Raw genomic sequence first — 18286 nt, forward strand, 5'->3', positions numbered from 1 at the left:
TATCTAAGCATTGTGACAAAATGAATCAGTTTGTTGAATCAGTTTTAGACTTTTATCAGCACCTGTTGAGAAGAAAATCCCTGAACAATATGAATTCTCTGAAAATATGAAAGCACTTACCAGTATAGGTTTGCAGTGTCCTCACAGCAATTGACATATGTGCATGCCTTGTATTTTATTTTCTATTTGTTTCTCTTTCTCTTGTGCGTGAAAATCTCGTGAGCAGTCGTCAACCTCGCCCCATCCCACCGCCACCATGTTTTTTTTTTTTTTGTTTTGTTTTTTATTAATCTATTTGCTGTATTTAATCAGGGTGTCACTCATGTCTGTTTGATTTTTTTCGTTTTTTCTTTCTTAAATCCCCCTTTTTTTTTGTTGAATTCGATCCGTGTCTTCTGTGATCAACGAATCCTCCCAATCAGACGTTCTTTCTCCTCAACACAACCTGGACCAGCTTCCTTCTTTACTGGAACACTGACCACTGAATATGTGAAAGAAAAAACAAACAAACACACAGAAACTAGCCTTAGACGAGCGGCTAGCGCTATCCTACTACTTTACGCAACAACAGCGATTAAACTGTCTCTTAAGTCTCTTAAGTACGTCTCAGGAAGCCCGCTGCCACCTTCCCCTGTCGAGCTTTTCTCCTCTGGTGCCATTCTGGTGGTCCGCGTCGTGTCGCCGTATTCAAGAGGCCTTCATAACACCTTATTCATTCTGTTCTGAGACGTTGAAGTGGTGATATGCTAGTGCTAACCTAGCTGATGCCATGCAAAAAGCTTGGAGGAGGGCTTTCAGCTGAGGATCTGAGTATCTGCACATGTATCTCCTACCTGAAGATCAGGGGCTGATCTTCTTATGCTGTTATTTGTGTGCTCTTTCTTTATTTCTACACAGGAAAAACTGCACAGAAGTATTAAACTAATAATCTGCTGGTGTTATGAGGACCTGATCAGTACACACCACCGCCTTCATCAGTTCATCACTTCCCCATCTCTCCCGTTAACAGCGCCCCCTCTGGTTTAACCCTGTGGTGGCTGTGCTGCTGCTGCTGCTCTTCAGCTGCTAATAGGATTCAGATTTTTGTTTTACTGTTTTTAAGCTACCCCTCATAACCCATCCCACAGCATTCAGGTCCGTACGACTGTATGCAATCAAGCTCTCTCTCTGTTTCTCTCTTTCTGTCTCTCTCTCTATCTCGACCGAAGTCTGCTCTCGGCTATAGCATTTCCAATCCACTGACGTTTGCACATGCCGCTTTCGTCCGTCTGCGCTCCGGCTGGCGTGGATGTGGTCCGTAAGGACAGGTGCCAAATCGCCCCGTGCTCGTGTCCTGTGGGAGGAATGTATTGAATCTGCAGTTCTGGTGATTGTGATTAGGGATGCACTAATAGGGGAAATGGGCATATTTGGCAATGCCGATTCATAAACATTTGCAATGTGGAAATGGGTAATAAATCTCTCCAAGTTGGCATTACAGAAAAATAGAAATTTGTTACAGAGGCCCTGAAATAACATTGACATATGAAATAAAACTAAAAAAAAAAAAAAAACCTAATTTTTATGTAGTTATGCAGAAAAAAAAAGAAAAAAAAAAAAAGAAAAAAAAAAGAAAAAAAAAAAATATATATATATATATATATATATATATATATATATATATATATATATATATATATATATATATATATATGTTTAATACAACTGCAGAAAAAAATAGGTAACTATTATGGGAAAACCATTCTAAGACAATAATTTTGACCAAAAAACTGATTAACAGAAAAACAAATAATAATTGTACAGATAAAATTATAAATAACTGTCCAGAGAAAATTAAATTGAGATAATTATCCAGAGAAAATTAAATCGAGATCAAGATAATGATCGTGAGATAATTGTACAGAAAAAATATATATAATTTTCCAGAGAAAATTCAATTGAGAGAATAATCTTGACATAATTAAATTGAGATAATTATTTTGAGATAATTGTAGAGACAATTGAGATAGTTCAATTGAATTGAAACAATTTTTCTGAAATAATTAAACCGAGATAATTCTACCAAAAAAATTGGGAGCGTTATCTGGAGAAAATTAAATTGATGTAATTAACTTGAGGAAATTATCTTGAGATAATTGTACAGAGAAAGTTGAGATATATATCCAGAGGAAATTAAATTGAGATAATTGTCTTGAAGTACTTATGCAGAGAAAATATCTTGTCATATATACAGAACAATTGGTGCGTATTTTCCAATTGTCAGTGTGGAAAGCACCAGTACATCTTTCACTAATGAAAGTTCATTATTAGAGAATAATGTTCTAATAATAGTCACCTAAACCAGTGTTCTCAAAACAGTCCTCAGGAACCCCCAGTTCCCTGAAGAACCACCCAGAAGCCAGAATATGCACATTTAATCTTCTAAACCGTTTACTTTGAAAATCAGTCCGATTTAATTATCTGTCTGAGTGCAATACTTTCTTCAACCAGTGATGAGCCGATTCTGATTTCCACTTACTCCTGTGCATCCCTAATTAGAATCATTAGTGCACTGAAGATGAGCATTAGCACAGATATGGGCTCTCTTTCAGCGCTAGCTACAGGACAATCCAGCAGTATTGTTTCCTGCATCTGTATGATTGGGAAAGTTGATTGTAAATGGTTTTGTGAAATCGTAGCAAAGCAGCTTTTATTTACAATAAATATGGTAATAATGTTCTCAGCTTGAACAGACAACTTGTCTAAATCACTAAAAGCCATGATGCACTTCTCTCGCTTTTCTCTCGCTTTGTCTGAGATAATCAAGGTGGTCCTAATGTTCAAAAAAAAAAAAAAGGGCCGAAAGACCAGTTAGGCTTTGCTCACATTGTAGACAAGTGAGAGTGGTAAAACAATCAGATCTAAATCAGATTAAAATATGGAAATAATTTGAGATAAATTTGAGATACTAGTGTGAACATTACCTTTGAAATTATTATTGTCCGTGATAAACTCCCTTTTAAGTGAAGACCAAATAGGTTGCGCTTACACTGTAGACAATTGAACAACAAAAAAACAGATTTGACATACAAGTGTGAACAGAATGTTTGCAGTAACTCTCATCCAAGATACATTTATTTTTAACAGTGCTCACACTGTAGACAGATTGGACTACTCTGACACTATTAATTGCAAACTGATTAAATTGATTAGACTGTGATCAGACAAAAGGCCTGACTTAGGCATGGTCAGTGCTGCCTAGACTAAATACTTAATGTGTCACAAATTAGTTTAAATCAAGGGCGTTAAAAACAATCAGATTCCAAATCAGATTAAAATTCAGAAACAATCCTGATTCGAAGACTTAGGCATGGTCAGTCCCTGATCTATTGTGTCGCAAGTTAAATCCAAAAATTGAGTCGTGAAAGCAATCAAATTCCAAATCAGATTCATACAATCCTGATTTGAGATGCAAGTGTAAACAAATTGTTTATATTTGCTCTCATTTAAGAGACAAAACTCTTTTCTAAATGAAAGCCAAATTGAATGTGACAAATATGGAAACAATCCTAATTTGAGATACTAATAAGAACACACTGTTTGTAGGCCTGATGAAGTCCTGGTCAGTGCTACCTTACAGGCAACAATCAAATTCCAAATCAGATAAAAATACGTAAATAACCAGATTTCAGATAGTATTGTGAACACGCTGTTTGTAGGCCTGATGAAGACAGTCAGTACTTCTTTGACTCATACTCACCACAGTACTCCTGTACTCCTCTAATATCACAAAGCAACAATCGAATCCCAAATCTGACTAAAATACAGAATTAAACCAGATTTAAGCTAGTAGTGTGAACACTGCATGCAAACAGGGAAAAGAAGGACAGCTTGGCTGCCATTCACTGTAGCTTCCAGTCATGCGTGTCTCACTCAGTAGAGGGTCTGAACAGTGTTATTGTGGATAACGGGGGCTGGTTTTCACACAGCATTTTGAGTTAAAGTGCTTTTTGTTGATTTTGTCAACAAATGTAACCACAGAATCCGATCCTCATTCAGAGATTATCTGAAAATGTATAATAGTTCTTGATTCTCATTCAGCTTTAAACCCTCAGACCCGTTGCAACAAGGCAAGCAAACCAATCAATTGCCTAAAAGAAGTACGAGGTGTGGGGTTTTTTGCTGTGGTCCAATGGGTGAAAGAGGAAGGCGGGGGGGGCATTTTGCTTGGGGCCTCCAAATGCCTTGAGACAGCCCTGTAAACACAAATAAGTCAGTATGAGTAGGTAACTGGTGCCCCCACGTGGCTGGGTTCAGTTTAGGCTGGTTTCAGACAGCAGACATTGTTTCAGAGGACCCCCATGTGTTCAGGTTTTTGAGTGAAAGCATGGAATGAAAACCCTTTAACATACGACTTTATCCACTATCCTTACCACATACGCCAAACCTGCACCACCTCCACCACCACCTCCACAAACACAAGTACATCTTCCCCAACAACACACCCTTTCCATACATTGGCAGAAGACTGGATTGAAAGTGCACCGTATGTATATATGAATAATGTTCTAGATTGTGAAAAATAGCATGAGGTTGTTTTTTTATGGTCTCAAAAGCAAAAAAAAAAAAAAGAAAGAAAAAAAAATCCTTTATTAATATTATTATTGAAAACAAAAATATTTTACTGTCGTTTATTTTGTATATCTGTATTTTAGGTTGTTTTATTAATTTATGTCACGGCCCAAGCGAATTATTATTTTTATTGAATTGAAATTTCTGAATTTTGCTCTATTTATAAAAAATAAAAAAACTGGTCAGATGTAACACTACACAAAACCTATGAAAGAAAAGAAAGAAATTATCAGATCGATCTATTAATTTACCTCAGACTTCCCGGGTTCCCGGTTTCACTCTCAACGTTAAACAAAAGAACAAGTGTTGTAGCACGATAACAGATCACATGGTGCAAACGTTGTGAAAACTCATACTGGGAATTGACCAGCAGGTTCTCTATACGCTTCTTCTACTTCTACATCTTCTTTTTCTTCTTCTTTTCTGGCAAACAAGACGCTTCTTGTTTTGTTTTGTTTTTTATTTGTTTTGGGTTTTTTTATATATACATAAATATATATATATATATATATATATATAGTGACAGTATTTGCTCACTTCGATGCCGTTGAGTGAATGTCACCATTGTACCAAAACTGGCCGTCTTGGGTCCAAGCGACTGTATTATTATGACCTTAATGCCGGACATTTGCCATTTTGAGTTTCTTCTTCTAAAGTATTTAACATATTCAGGGCCTGGTTGGAAGTAATTGTTACATATTGTACAGATGAAAATTTTACGCTACTACTCCCTTCAAATAAAGTATAGTGACTGCTCTGGACTCCTGATTTTTTAATGAACAATATAATGTCTCAAGAATTATTGGGATCATTTCTAGATATTTTAATACCACTATTATACAGTGGAAAGAAAAAGTATGGGAATTAGGGCTGCAACGATTAGTCGATATAATCGTCAATGTCGATTATTTAAATGTGTCTACTACAAATTTCATTGTCTGATAATCGTTATTTGTAACACATAGTTAAAATCTAGATAATTAAGATCTACAATTGTCTTAAATTCACTGTAAATTTGCTTGTAGGTATTACATTTTTAAATGGTGCGTGGGAAAGCAAATACATTAGCTACGAGTTACTGGGGCGAGAACTAAGTTTAGCGTAGAGCTAGCTAACATTAGTGGCGAACTAGCTAGCATTACTGGGGAGAGAACTAAGGTTAGAACTGAGCTAGCTAACATTAGCCGCAAGCTAGCTAACGTTACTGGGGAGAGAACTAAGGTTAGAATAGAGCTAGCTAACATTAGCCGCAAGCTAGCTAACGTTACTGGGGAGAGAACTAAGGTTAGAATGGAGCTAGCTAACATTAGCTGCAAGCTAGCTAACGTTACTGGGGAGAGAACTAAGGTTAGAATAGAGCTAGCTAACATTAGCTGCAAGCTAGCTAACGTTACTGGGGAGAGAACTAAGGTTAGAATAGAGCTAGCTAACATTAGCTGTGAGCTAGCTAACATTACTGGGAGAGAACTAAGGTTAGCGAAGTTAACATTAGCGGCAAGCTAGCTAACATACTACCGATAGTGACAAGTTAGATACGTTACTGGGGAGAGAAGTAGGGTTAGTGGAGAGCTAGCTAACATGCTAACATGTTCTGCATCACAATGGAAGAAAATTTAAATACATTTATAACAAATGGGAAACATTAAGTTTTGATTATAAATTATTTTCTATTAAAGAAATTGTAACTAAATTTTTGAGTCAGGTTTGGACAGAAACGCAATGGAATACGGGTAAATGGATCACTCATACAGTGTACACTTAGCTTAGTCTGTGTCTCCAAAAGTGCCAAAACACAACAGATTACATATTTAATCACTAAATATCTAAATTTAAACAACATCTAGACATTTGAATGCATTTTAAACCTCATGTTCAGCTGTTTCTATGGTTTTTAGAGATGGAGGACATGGCAGAAATAATCGCTGACTAATAATAAGATTAAGATCTTAATTCCAAGGGTTCACTTACCGGTACTTTTTTCCACTTGTTGAATAAAAATCCACAAGACCACAATTTGTTTGTGTTATTATTTTAGGCAGGTAGAGTCACTTGGAAAAGTTTGCTCAGTGTCTTAAAGGAGTTTCTGGAGGTGCTGAACAATAGTTGCTGCTTTTCCTTCACGCTCTGAAGCTCCAGCTCATCCCAAATCACCTCAAATCACCATCTCAGTTCTTCAGGTTAAGGTCAGGAGATTGTGGAGAACGAACACTTTTTAATGTTTATCTCATAATTCCATATGTGTCAATTAATCGTTCGCATGTATATCAATATTAATCTACAATGTAGAAAATACATAAAATAAAATAAATAAACAAACGCTGAATGAGAAGGTGTGTCCACACTCTTGATTGGTACTGTATTTTATATTTCAGTAAAGAAAGAATATTTTCAAGTCAGTTTTAAACTGAAAAATAAGGTTTACTGCATTGTGCATGTACTGTGCAAGCATGCCACTAGGTGTCAGCAGCTCTATCACTTTTATCACAACTAATTCACACTGTATCATTCACCTGGATCATGCAGCTTCAAGTCACACCCCTGAGATGGTTGCGTCCTTACCATACCTACTTGTGTACTGCACGCACACATACTTTGACTTTTATACACTGGCTAACAGTTTAAAGATATGTAATGTTTAATCAGCTCAACAAATGTTTTTCCTACATTGTAAATGAATACTGAAGTCATCCAGACTATGAAGGAACACATAAGAAAACATGTAGTAACTTAAAAGTGTTAAATAAACCAAAATACTCTGTGAAGCATTTAGGTGGTCTCTTATCAGGGGTGGTCCTGAAGAAAGCCACATGTTTGATGGTCTTAATGGCTGCACTTAAAGATACTTTAAAAGTTCTAAAATCTTCCGTATTGGCTGACCTTCATTTCTTAAAGTTTTTTTTTCTTTTTCTTTACATAGTTGAGGAGTTTTTGCCATAATATGAATTAAAACATTACTCAAATAGAGCTATTTACTGAATACCAACTCTACCTCTTCACAACTTTACAACTGATGCTCTCAAACACATTAAATAAATTAAAGTAATTAACTCTTGAAAGGTTCAGCGCAGCTGTTAACTGAAAACTATTGCAGGTGACTCAACCTCATAAGAGTTAAATAAATTAAAGTAATTAACTCTTGAAAGGTTCAGCGCAGCTGTTGACTGAAAGCTATTGCAGGTGACTCTACCTCATAAAGCTGACTGAAAAAATATACAGCCAAGATTTGGAAAGAGCTGTTGTCTATGTAAGAGGTGCTACTTTTAAGAAACTAAAATATAAAAATATTCGGATTTATTTAACACTTTCACTTGTTTCCTAAATAATTAGTATAGTTCGAATAGTTTTCTTCATATTCATATTCTAATTGTCACAATATTCATTTAAAGATCCTTAATCAAATTAAATATTTGAAAGTTGCTTGAGTTGAGTTACTTTATTTCAGTAATTCAATTCAAAATGTGAAACTCATATATTATATAGATGTATTACATACAGAGTGATCTGTTTTAAGCGTTTACTTCTCAAATCAAGCAGATAGCATGGCATCAGTAAATTTGGCTTTTAATTTGGAAATCAAGGAAATCAATCAGACACTGGAGGAAGAGTGGAGAGACACACAGTCCAAGCTGCTTGAGGTTTAGTGTGTTTCCACAATCAGTGATGGTTTGAATTACTGAAATAAAGTAACTTTTCCAATTATTTTTTGAGATGCACAAGAATATCCTTAAAATAACGTTTTTGTGTAATGTAATTGTCCCCTTAGTTTATGCAATCAATATATATATATATATATATATATATATATATATATATATATATATATATATATATATATATAAAATATTACAAAATGTTAGTAGTATGCTCCCCTGCAAATTTGCACCCTGGACATGAGTAGCCTATTTCTGCTCCTGTTTTTATGCTGTCTTGCCAGGTACACCTGAACACCTTCACTGCCCGAGTGGGCCGTCCCTACAATTCCAAAACTCCTTGCCCTGAATTTCAACTCCCTGCTTCCCTCAGAGTGACTGAACTTTGCCTAGGGATGCCAGAGTGTGGACGTTTACTGCCTTTGATTTATTATGTGAAAGTACTCTTTAAAAATGCACCACGGATTAGATGCTGTCCAGTTTAGTCAAATATGGCAGGCTGGTGTGAATAATGAGAGTACGTTTGAATCAATACATCACTTGTATGTGTTTTTGTTAGTGGTGTCAATCGATTAAACAAATTTATTTGATTAATCACAACAATATTCTTTGATTAACTGTGATTAATCACACTTGTTCTTAAGACGTAGTGGATATTTAAATGTAAATAGCATAATTAATGCTGATATTGCATGACTGGAAATAAAAGCCTGGTTGCATTGCAAAGATGACTACAGAGTGAACTGACTTATAAGAACTAACTGGACTTTAGTAGTATTTGCATTTTTTTGTCACAGTATTTTTAGATCCTTAAACAAATTAAATATAAATTAAAGAGACCCAGGGCCTAAACAAAATTTGAATGATCTCATTCTTTATTATATATATCCTTAAAACAAAGTTAACCTCCTAAGACCCGAACACTTGCATGGCATGCATTTTAAAATTTTACTGAGCAATCTGGCTCAGTAAAAAAAAATAAACATTTACTGTATTTACTGTTCATTAAAATTTCTGAATAAAATAAAAACTATAACGTGTTAATCTTTTCTCCCACCACTAGGTGATAGTATATTGACCCCATAGGAGTACACCAGACCCATGTAGAGCTAAATTTAGTATTGTGGCAAACAAAAGTCCAAAAGAGTTAAAAAAAGTAAGTTATAAATATATGAATTAATACAAAAATATCACTATAACAAATTGGAAGGCTGGCTTTGAATGATTACATTGCAAAGATGGCTGCTGAGTGAACTGACTTGCCTATAAGGACTTTGGCTGGAGTATTTTTTGTACTGTGTCTTGGCCAGCGCTCTCATCACATTTGTTTTTTGGTCTGGACCAAGTCCAAATACAGTTCAATGCATTATTTATTTAGTTATTTTTATTAATATTATTAATCACTAGTTAAACTTGTTGCAGCAGCTTGAGTGTGAACAGTACAGTATAAGCTTTGGTTCGTCTCAGCGGTAAACAGAGTAACCTGCAACTGCGATCTACCCACCCAGAAAAAGCATCGCCGATTGTGCTCTCTCGGCAGATGATGGCAAGCTGCATGACCGGGATTCAAACACTTATTTTCGTCTTTGAACATCAAGTCTACACTGGGAATAAAGGGATTGGACTCACTGTTCCAATACCTTTGGAGGGAACTGTACGAACCTCCTGAACCAGGCAGTGGAGTATTTTTAAAATGACAGAATTGTCCACGGTGTGCACTGAAGTCTCAAAAATAACAATAAGGATGATTCAGTGTTCTTGCTTCCTGATCTGGACCGGTTAAGTGCCCTCAGCTTGCCCGTCCCTCGTCTCCGTAGAGACTCTTAGGTGGTCGGTTGCCGCACAAAGCCTATGTGCGAAGAACGAACCTCGCCATGCTCTGATTACACAGTCTCTCTTCAGTCCGCCGAGACCGTGATGTCCTCAGCCTCGACTCTACGAACCCTGCCATGCGTGCCCGCTATAGGGTGACTCATGCTATGGCAGGAAGCATGTAGCATGCATGATTCACGCTGCCTGTAACGCACTCTGAGAGAGGCCTACGCTCGATTTCCTCCCGCGTCTCACTCCAGCTTCCAGGCTGTGCAGCGATGGGGGATGGGGAGGGTGGAGTTTCAAATGCAACTGAACGTGAAAAAACAAGGAGACCAAGGTGTAAAATGTCATGGTCTTTTCGCAGGGCTGCTGCAGCTCTTCTGGTGGCACCTTCACCCTTCAGCCCGCCAAGTCAAACATCCAGCCTCCATTATTAAAGAGCAGAGGCCCTCACCTTCAGCAGTTCTGAGAGTCTCAGGTCAGAGTGGGAAAACGAAATTGCAGCCAAAGGGCACTCATCACACAACACATACAGTACCAGTAAAAAAAAGTTTGAATGCTTTTTCTCATTTAATGTTTTTATTTTATTTTTTTCCTACAATATTAATGAATACGGAAGTCATCCAGACTATGAAGGAACACAAAAGGAATTATGTAGTAACTGTGTTAAACCAAAATACTCTGTATTCTGTTGCTGTAAATTTGCAGTTTCTGAGGCTGGTAAATCTGATAAACTTATCCTGTGCAACAGAGGAAACTCTTGCTCCTTCCTTCCTGTGGTGGTCCTGATGAGAGCCTGTTTCGTATTGGTTATTCACTGTATACCAACTCTTCACTCTTCACAACTTCATAACTGATGTTCTCAAACACATTAAGAGGCAAGAAATTCAAGTAATCAACTCTTGACAAGTTCAGCACAGCTGTTAACTGAAAGCCTGAATTCCAGGTGACTCTACCTCATAAAGCTGACTGAGAAAATCCAGCCAATCCAAATCCAGAGCAAAGCTGTCTCTATCTAAGCAAGAGGTGCTACTTTGAGGAATCTAAAATATAATCAAATATATTCTGGTTTGTTCAACACTTTTTTGTTAACTAAATAATTCCAATAGTCTTTACGTTTTGTTATATTCAAATTATGCTAACATTAAAATGTTTTTAAGTAACTGAGCTATAAATATAGTAAGACAAATAAAGCCAAGCATGTATCTGTGTGGCACAGGGTCTGTGTGAGGGGCTCAGGAAAAAAAACAACTATTCTACCAGTCATAAGTACTCAACTGTGTTCCAATCACTGGTCAATAATAAAATGTATTACAAATATGTCTTTGACATATTTATTTGATTTTTATTAGTTGTTAAAAAAGTGTAAGGATTTTCAATTCAGAATTATGTTTTTCAAAAATAAATTTAAATTAGTTCACGTCTCATTTTCGTCATGAAAAATAGGTTCTCAATGGGTTTCAAAACTAATACAGCTTTGTAAAAAAAATTAAGAGACCACTTCAAAATGAGTCAAAATTTATAGGTATATGTTTGAGTAAAATTAACATTGTTGTTTTAGTCTATAAACTACGGACAACATTTCTCCGAAATTCCAAATAAGAACATTGTCATTTAGAATATTTATTAGCAAAAAATGAGAAATGGTCAAAATAAGGAAAAAGATGCAGTCTTCCATGCATCTTGGCATGCTCTCCACCAGTCTTTCACACTGCTTTTGGGCAACAATTCAAGCAGTTCAGCTTGGTTTGATAGCTTTTGATTATCCATCTTCCTCTTGATGAGATTCCAGACATTTTCAATGGGGTATAATACTACAGGCTATAATATATTTTTATTTAAATACTAATAATCAGTATTTATCTGTAAGATCATAAAACATAGGATGTTGTATATTTAAATATTAAATATCCAGCTGTGTATATTTAATATTTATTAAAATGAACAAACATAAGACAGTTGCACTTTTTGTGGTGTTTTACTGACTCAGTAATCTGCACTGGATTATGTTGTTTAAAATGATGAAATAAAGTTGTCATATTCCTCTTTTAATTATAATGTTTATATGGCATAATTTGGACAAGACTGTTTTCTTTTGAGTATCGTCCCTTCAGACTGTTCATTTTTGTATCAGGTGCAGTGTTACAATGTGATCTTTTTAATATCATTTTTTCATTTTAATATTTTTAAACACATTGATATTAACTATATGTTGCCCAGCTGTATTTTTAACTATCAGCTAACGATCAGATTTGCTTCAGAAGCTCAATCTGCAGAAACAGTAGCATTAAAACAATAGTAAAATTGAAAGTGAAATGTACAAAAAATATATTAAATTTATATTGAAATGTAAATAAAAACTATTAAAACAATATTAAATTGTTATTAAATAGTATGTTTTTAAAAATATATATATATACATTGAACTGATATGAAATGTAAATTAAAAAGTATTTAAAAAAAGATATATGCCTATAAAACATATATACGGTATATGTGGTGTCTGCCATACTGCATGTGCAGTGAGAAATGAGTTACAGTTGAGGTCAAACAGCGCCCTCAAACGGTAGAGTTAATAAAAGCACCTGTAAATGAATCAGGAATGATATGAAAAGGTGGGATGAGCTGGAAACATTCTTTTATTTTTACATCTCAGAAAGAAGTGAGTAGAGTCCGCTGATTTATTGATTTATTGCTAAAACTATTAGATATAAAACCCCTTTTCCTATTATGTTTGGTTCATCATTTATTCTTTTGTTTAAATATCATGATAATAAATAGGATTAAATTCAGGTTTAGGTCTTCTTGAAAAGATAAAAATGGCTTTGCATATTTTAGAAAAATACAAGGTGCATCCATATATAGTGATATTTCTTGTTATAAATATAAATTATTTGACCATGCAGTCAACCATTTCTTTAAAATAAAGACTTGAGTTTGAGTAAGACTTGAGTTTTGGTAACAAGACTGAGAAAAAGATTAAAAACATTGAAGAAATTAAGTAAAGCTTAAAGCCTAAGAACAGTACATGTTTTGTATAGTATGTTTTATTAGATTCAAAGTTGAAAAAATATATATTTTTAAAAGTTTAATTTGGAATAGTTACAACAAGCAAATTGCACCCATTCGGTGGAATGGCCCATAAAGTGGTTCTATTCAATTTAATTAGCCTCTTCCTAAGAGTGTAAGCCAGAAATCTTCCTGAATATTACTCAGAGGAGCTTTATGTGTGAATGCAAATGTCTGGATCAGTATCATCAATAATCTGATTTTATCCTGCCAGCCCCTATAGTACAATGTCTGGGTAATGTTTGCAACTTACTCTATAGGTGGGGTATTTCTCAACCCTGTTCTTACATATTCTACAATAACGATTAGTCGACAATTAAATTTGTAGGCAACAAATTTAAATAATCGACGTTGTCAATTCTATCGACTAATCGTTGCAGGCCTACTGGTGAATGCAGTTCTCTTTAGCTATTAAGCAAGAAACATGGGAAAAGTCATTGGACATGATAAGTTCCTCCAAGTTGCCCTCTGTAGAAAGAGCTACTTCCTGTTTGTTAATGTTGTTTATGTTAAATTACACAATACGTTGTTAATAGTGGTATTGTGCTGGTGTTTTAGATATTAGGAAAATTTTATGAATCCTCTCAAAGTAGGTATGTGGGTGAAGAGTGTACTATAAGAATGGAAATGAATTGTTATTGGCAATTACAAGGCAACGTGGGTTTTATATTGTGTGTGTGTGTGTGTGTGTGTTTGGCCAGTTTACCAGTATGTGAAATACAAGAATCCACACAAAGCTGAACAATACGCAATTTACAGCGGCAGTTAATTAACTGTGTTCTAGGTTCCGGACAGTTTCTGAACACTAGTGTTCCCTGCCACTGCATGCTTTAATCATACTGTTTCTCTGAGAAAGAAATAGAATGAAAAATGATTGAAATCAGGAACGGGTTTAATAAATTGTAAAGTTAAAATAAATGAACAATTAATAAATATACACTGGGAAAGACATCAACCATCTTTAAGCTCCTCATAAAATGTTATACATAGAGTAAATAAGTCAGTGCCATAAAAAAGGTGTGAAGTTGAGCTGTGAAGTTTCTCTGATTTTGCTATTTACAGGTATATGTTTGAGTAAAATGAACATTGTTGTTTTATTCTATAAACTACAGATAACATTTCTTCCAAATTCCAAATAGAAATATTGCCATTTAGAGCATTTATTTGCAGAAAATGAGAAATGGTCAAATCAACAAAAAAGTAGAGCTTTCAGACCCCAAATAATGCAAAGAAAACAAGTTCATATTTATAAAGTTTTATGAGTTTAGAAATCAATATTCGGTGGACAACCCTGTTTTTTTAATCACAGTTTTTATGCATCTTGGCATGTTCTCCTCCACCAGTCTTACACACTGCTTTTGGATAACTTTATGCCACTCCTGGTGCAAAAATTCATGCAGATCAGCTTGGTTTGCTGATCTTATAGCTGTGATCATCACCATCTTCCTCTTGATTATATTCCAGAGGTTTTCGGTTTGGTAAAATCAATAAAAACTGATTTACTCATACTATGTGTTTGGTTTGTTTTTTCCAGGCTACATGTTTCTACAGGAGTGGAGATGATGATGATGATGATGATGATGATGATGATGATGATGATGAAGATGGAATCCATCGACTCACAGACTCTTCCCTGACAATGCACCCACATGCCGGTATTCCCACGTTCTTCTCCCTTATAACTGGTGATTTTTAAGTTAAGCGTGACTTATTTGTGACGTTATCAAGCATTAAAATGGTATATATATATATATATATATATATATATATATATATATATATATATATATATATATATATATATATATATTTATGTCATTGACATAAAGGGTACAGAACAATAAATGGAAATACATTTTTACATCTGTATATTACCATTTACTGAAACATTTCTGAGCATTTAATTTCTGTATTAATTTCTGTATGTAAAATAAGATTTCATATCATATCAAAGTTATGCTATTGCTTTAAAAAATATTTGGTAGTGCAGGGTAGAGTAAAGCTTAAAGGTGCACAAATATTTACATATCTTCACATATATCATCTTATGAATAATTTTTTTACAAATTTAAGGAATGTTAATAAAAATATTAATAAAAAACTCCTTATGGCTAAATTGTTATATGAGGCACAGTAGCTGGGGTGGAAGATTAGCTGTATCATTAGCCTGACACATTGTAGTATTATCACAGGTGTGTGTCAGGAGAGGTGCTATACTTTTTAGTCCAGCACCACAGTTTTGCTCCTTTTGTTGCTGAAGCCCATTTAGTGTAAAATGATTAAGCTCTTCAGCTTTTACCATCACAGCAAAACCATGTGAGTGCACAAGCAGCAGGGCACAGATTCATTTATTTACAATTACAACCAACAGTACTGTTTTTTTTTTTTTTGACGGAATACAGTGTATGACTGATGGAAGAAAAATAAACTCAGACCTTTTTCCATGAGTGCTATTACTATGTGTCCATGTTTGTGTTGTGTTATGTGTTTTTTTTTTGGAAGATATTACGGATTATATGTTACAGTTTCTTATCTAACATAATAAACTAAGGTTCAAATATATATAGTATACTGTAGCTATACCCCAAATCAGAAAACATTGTGATAGTGCAGGAAATGAAGAAAAAATAACAAAAACAAAACACTGCAGTGTCTCCTATTTTTACATTGAATTCATTTAAAAACAGACAGAAATATTACAGTATAAATTACAACCCAATATTTTATGTTAAGTCTTGTCAACTTAATTTCATTTGTAAAAGTTAGGCAGGTATAGTATTTACCATTCTGTAATTTTGCTAGTCCTTTTTTCATAACACTTAAAATAAGTTTTAGCATCAAAGATACCAAGTGATTGAGTGTTTCAGGTTTCCTTTTGATCCATTCTTATTGCAAACATCTCTGAAGTGTCCCAACAGTATCTGTTGCCATTTTAATCAAGCATGCATTTGCAAAAATAAAGATTTACCACCTGAATTTAAGTAAGCAAATAGGTAAGAGCCTCCTATTGGATAATAATTACTATAGGCGACTATCTTTCAGCTGGTAACACCTTATTTTACCCCAACTGATGCAAGTTGCTTCTCATTTCTAAAACAATCATGTTGAAATGTATCAAGCAGTAAAAAGATCTGAGGAGATCTTTCATCTTCGAGGAAGAAATGTGGCCGGAAAAAAAAAGTCCTGAATGATGGTGATTAGCAACCATTAAAATGTTTGCTGAAACCATATTGAAAAAAAAAAACACTAGAACTCAGGGTTATGTTTAATAGTGAAAGTAACATTCACAATGTAGTGAAGGGAACTCAAGGTATTGGGACTAAACAGCTGTGTAGTCTTACGAAAAACAGTAATTAGTGAGGCTAACTGGAAATAACGGTTTCAATTTGCATAAAAAATTGGCCTCTGGAAAGATGAAAGAAGGTCATGTGGTCTGATAAGACCAGATTTCCCTGTTCCAGAGTGATGGAGCATCAGGGTAAAATAAAAGGCAGTGATGCCCCCATCATGCCTAGTGCCTACTGTACAATCCTCTGGGCATGGTGCTATGATCTGGGGTTGCTGCAGTGCAGTTAGTCAGGTCTAGGTTTAGCAACAGTATGTGCCCAAAGAATGAGGTCAGCTGACTACCTGAATATACTGAATATAGACCAGGTTATTCCATCAATGGATTTTTTCTTCCCTGATGACACAAGCATATTCAAAGATGACAATGTCAGGATTCATGGGTCTGGAGTTGTAAAAGAGTGCAGAGTTCAGGAAGCATGAGATCATCATTTTCACCACAGAGTCCAGACCTTAACCCCATTGAGAATCTTTGGAGAAGAATCTTTGGGATGTGCTGGAGAAGACTTTGTGCAGTGGTCAGACTCTATCATCATCAATGCTACAAGATTTTGGTAAAAAATTAATGCAACACTGGATTGAAATAAATCTTTGCAGAAGCGTATTGAAACAATGCAACAGTGAAGGCACAGTGCCGCAATCAAAGCTAAAAACAGTCCAATTAAATATTAGTGTGTGGGATCTTTTTTTGGGGGGGCCAGGTAGAGTATATGCAGCATGTGGTTTTGCATTGTCTTGTTGAAAGTATAGACATGCCTGCAAAATGTAAGTATATATTGTATGTAATGTTAACACATTGAATACTGTTGCACATATTAAAACGTGTTGCCTAAAGAATAGGACAAAATAACACCTAAATCACTTCATCATGTGTATGGGCCACAAGTGTAGATGATACAAAACTCTTTTTCTCTGCAGTGAAATAAGTTAATTACATTCTGAATACTTTGAGGGCTTTAGAGACTCTCCTACAGGACACTTGGAAAAGCTGCCACTCCCCACTCCACTTAATCATTTCAGATCAGTAAGAAGAATCATACACAAATTCTGCATGTTTGAATTTAGACATAAAAACTAGACAACTGTAAAGAAATAAAAGGTTTGATAGACATGAAATGTTTGATCTGTATTCACTAAAATGTTGATTTTAAAATAAAGTAATGACAAGGAAATCTATTTTTTATTTTTACATTTTCTATATTGTCCAAACCTTTGCTAGTTTTATTTTTAATGTCAGAGTGGGGTTTTGCCAGTAGAATTATTCTTTTAATGTTTAAATAAGGCATACCTTAAACATATAAAAATGTGTAGATTAGTTATTTTCATAGGGGTATTAAAAGGTGTTTTGTCAGGCATATCTTATTTTTCTGCATTATACTTAATAAAATATAGTGAAAATAGTGCTTAAAGTTATACATGTTGTTGGTGTGTTATTGAGAGAGAAATGTTAGTGCTGTAAATACAGAATAAAAGTATTTTTGCTGTTATGGTATCTCCATGTTGGCAGTAGCTTTTGTAACAGCACCAATAGCAGAACAATGTTTGCTCAGGTAACCAGCAAAAGCTATTATGGCCAGAAAAAGGTCAAATACACTGTTTTTACAATTTATGTGTGTGCCTTTTTAGGAATGGTAGCAAGGGGCACATTAAGGCCATTTACTATAAAATGTTGCCCTCTCTTACAGACTGCAGGTATATATATATATATATATATATATATATATATATATATATATATATATATATATATATATATATATATATATATATATATATATATTATGGCAAGCTATGGC

The sequence above is a fragment of the Astyanax mexicanus genome, chromosome 11, assembly GCF_023375975.1.
Source record: "Astyanax mexicanus isolate ESR-SI-001 chromosome 11, AstMex3_surface, whole genome shotgun sequence".
Lineage (NCBI taxonomy): Eukaryota > Metazoa > Chordata > Actinopteri > Characiformes > Acestrorhamphidae > Astyanax > Astyanax mexicanus.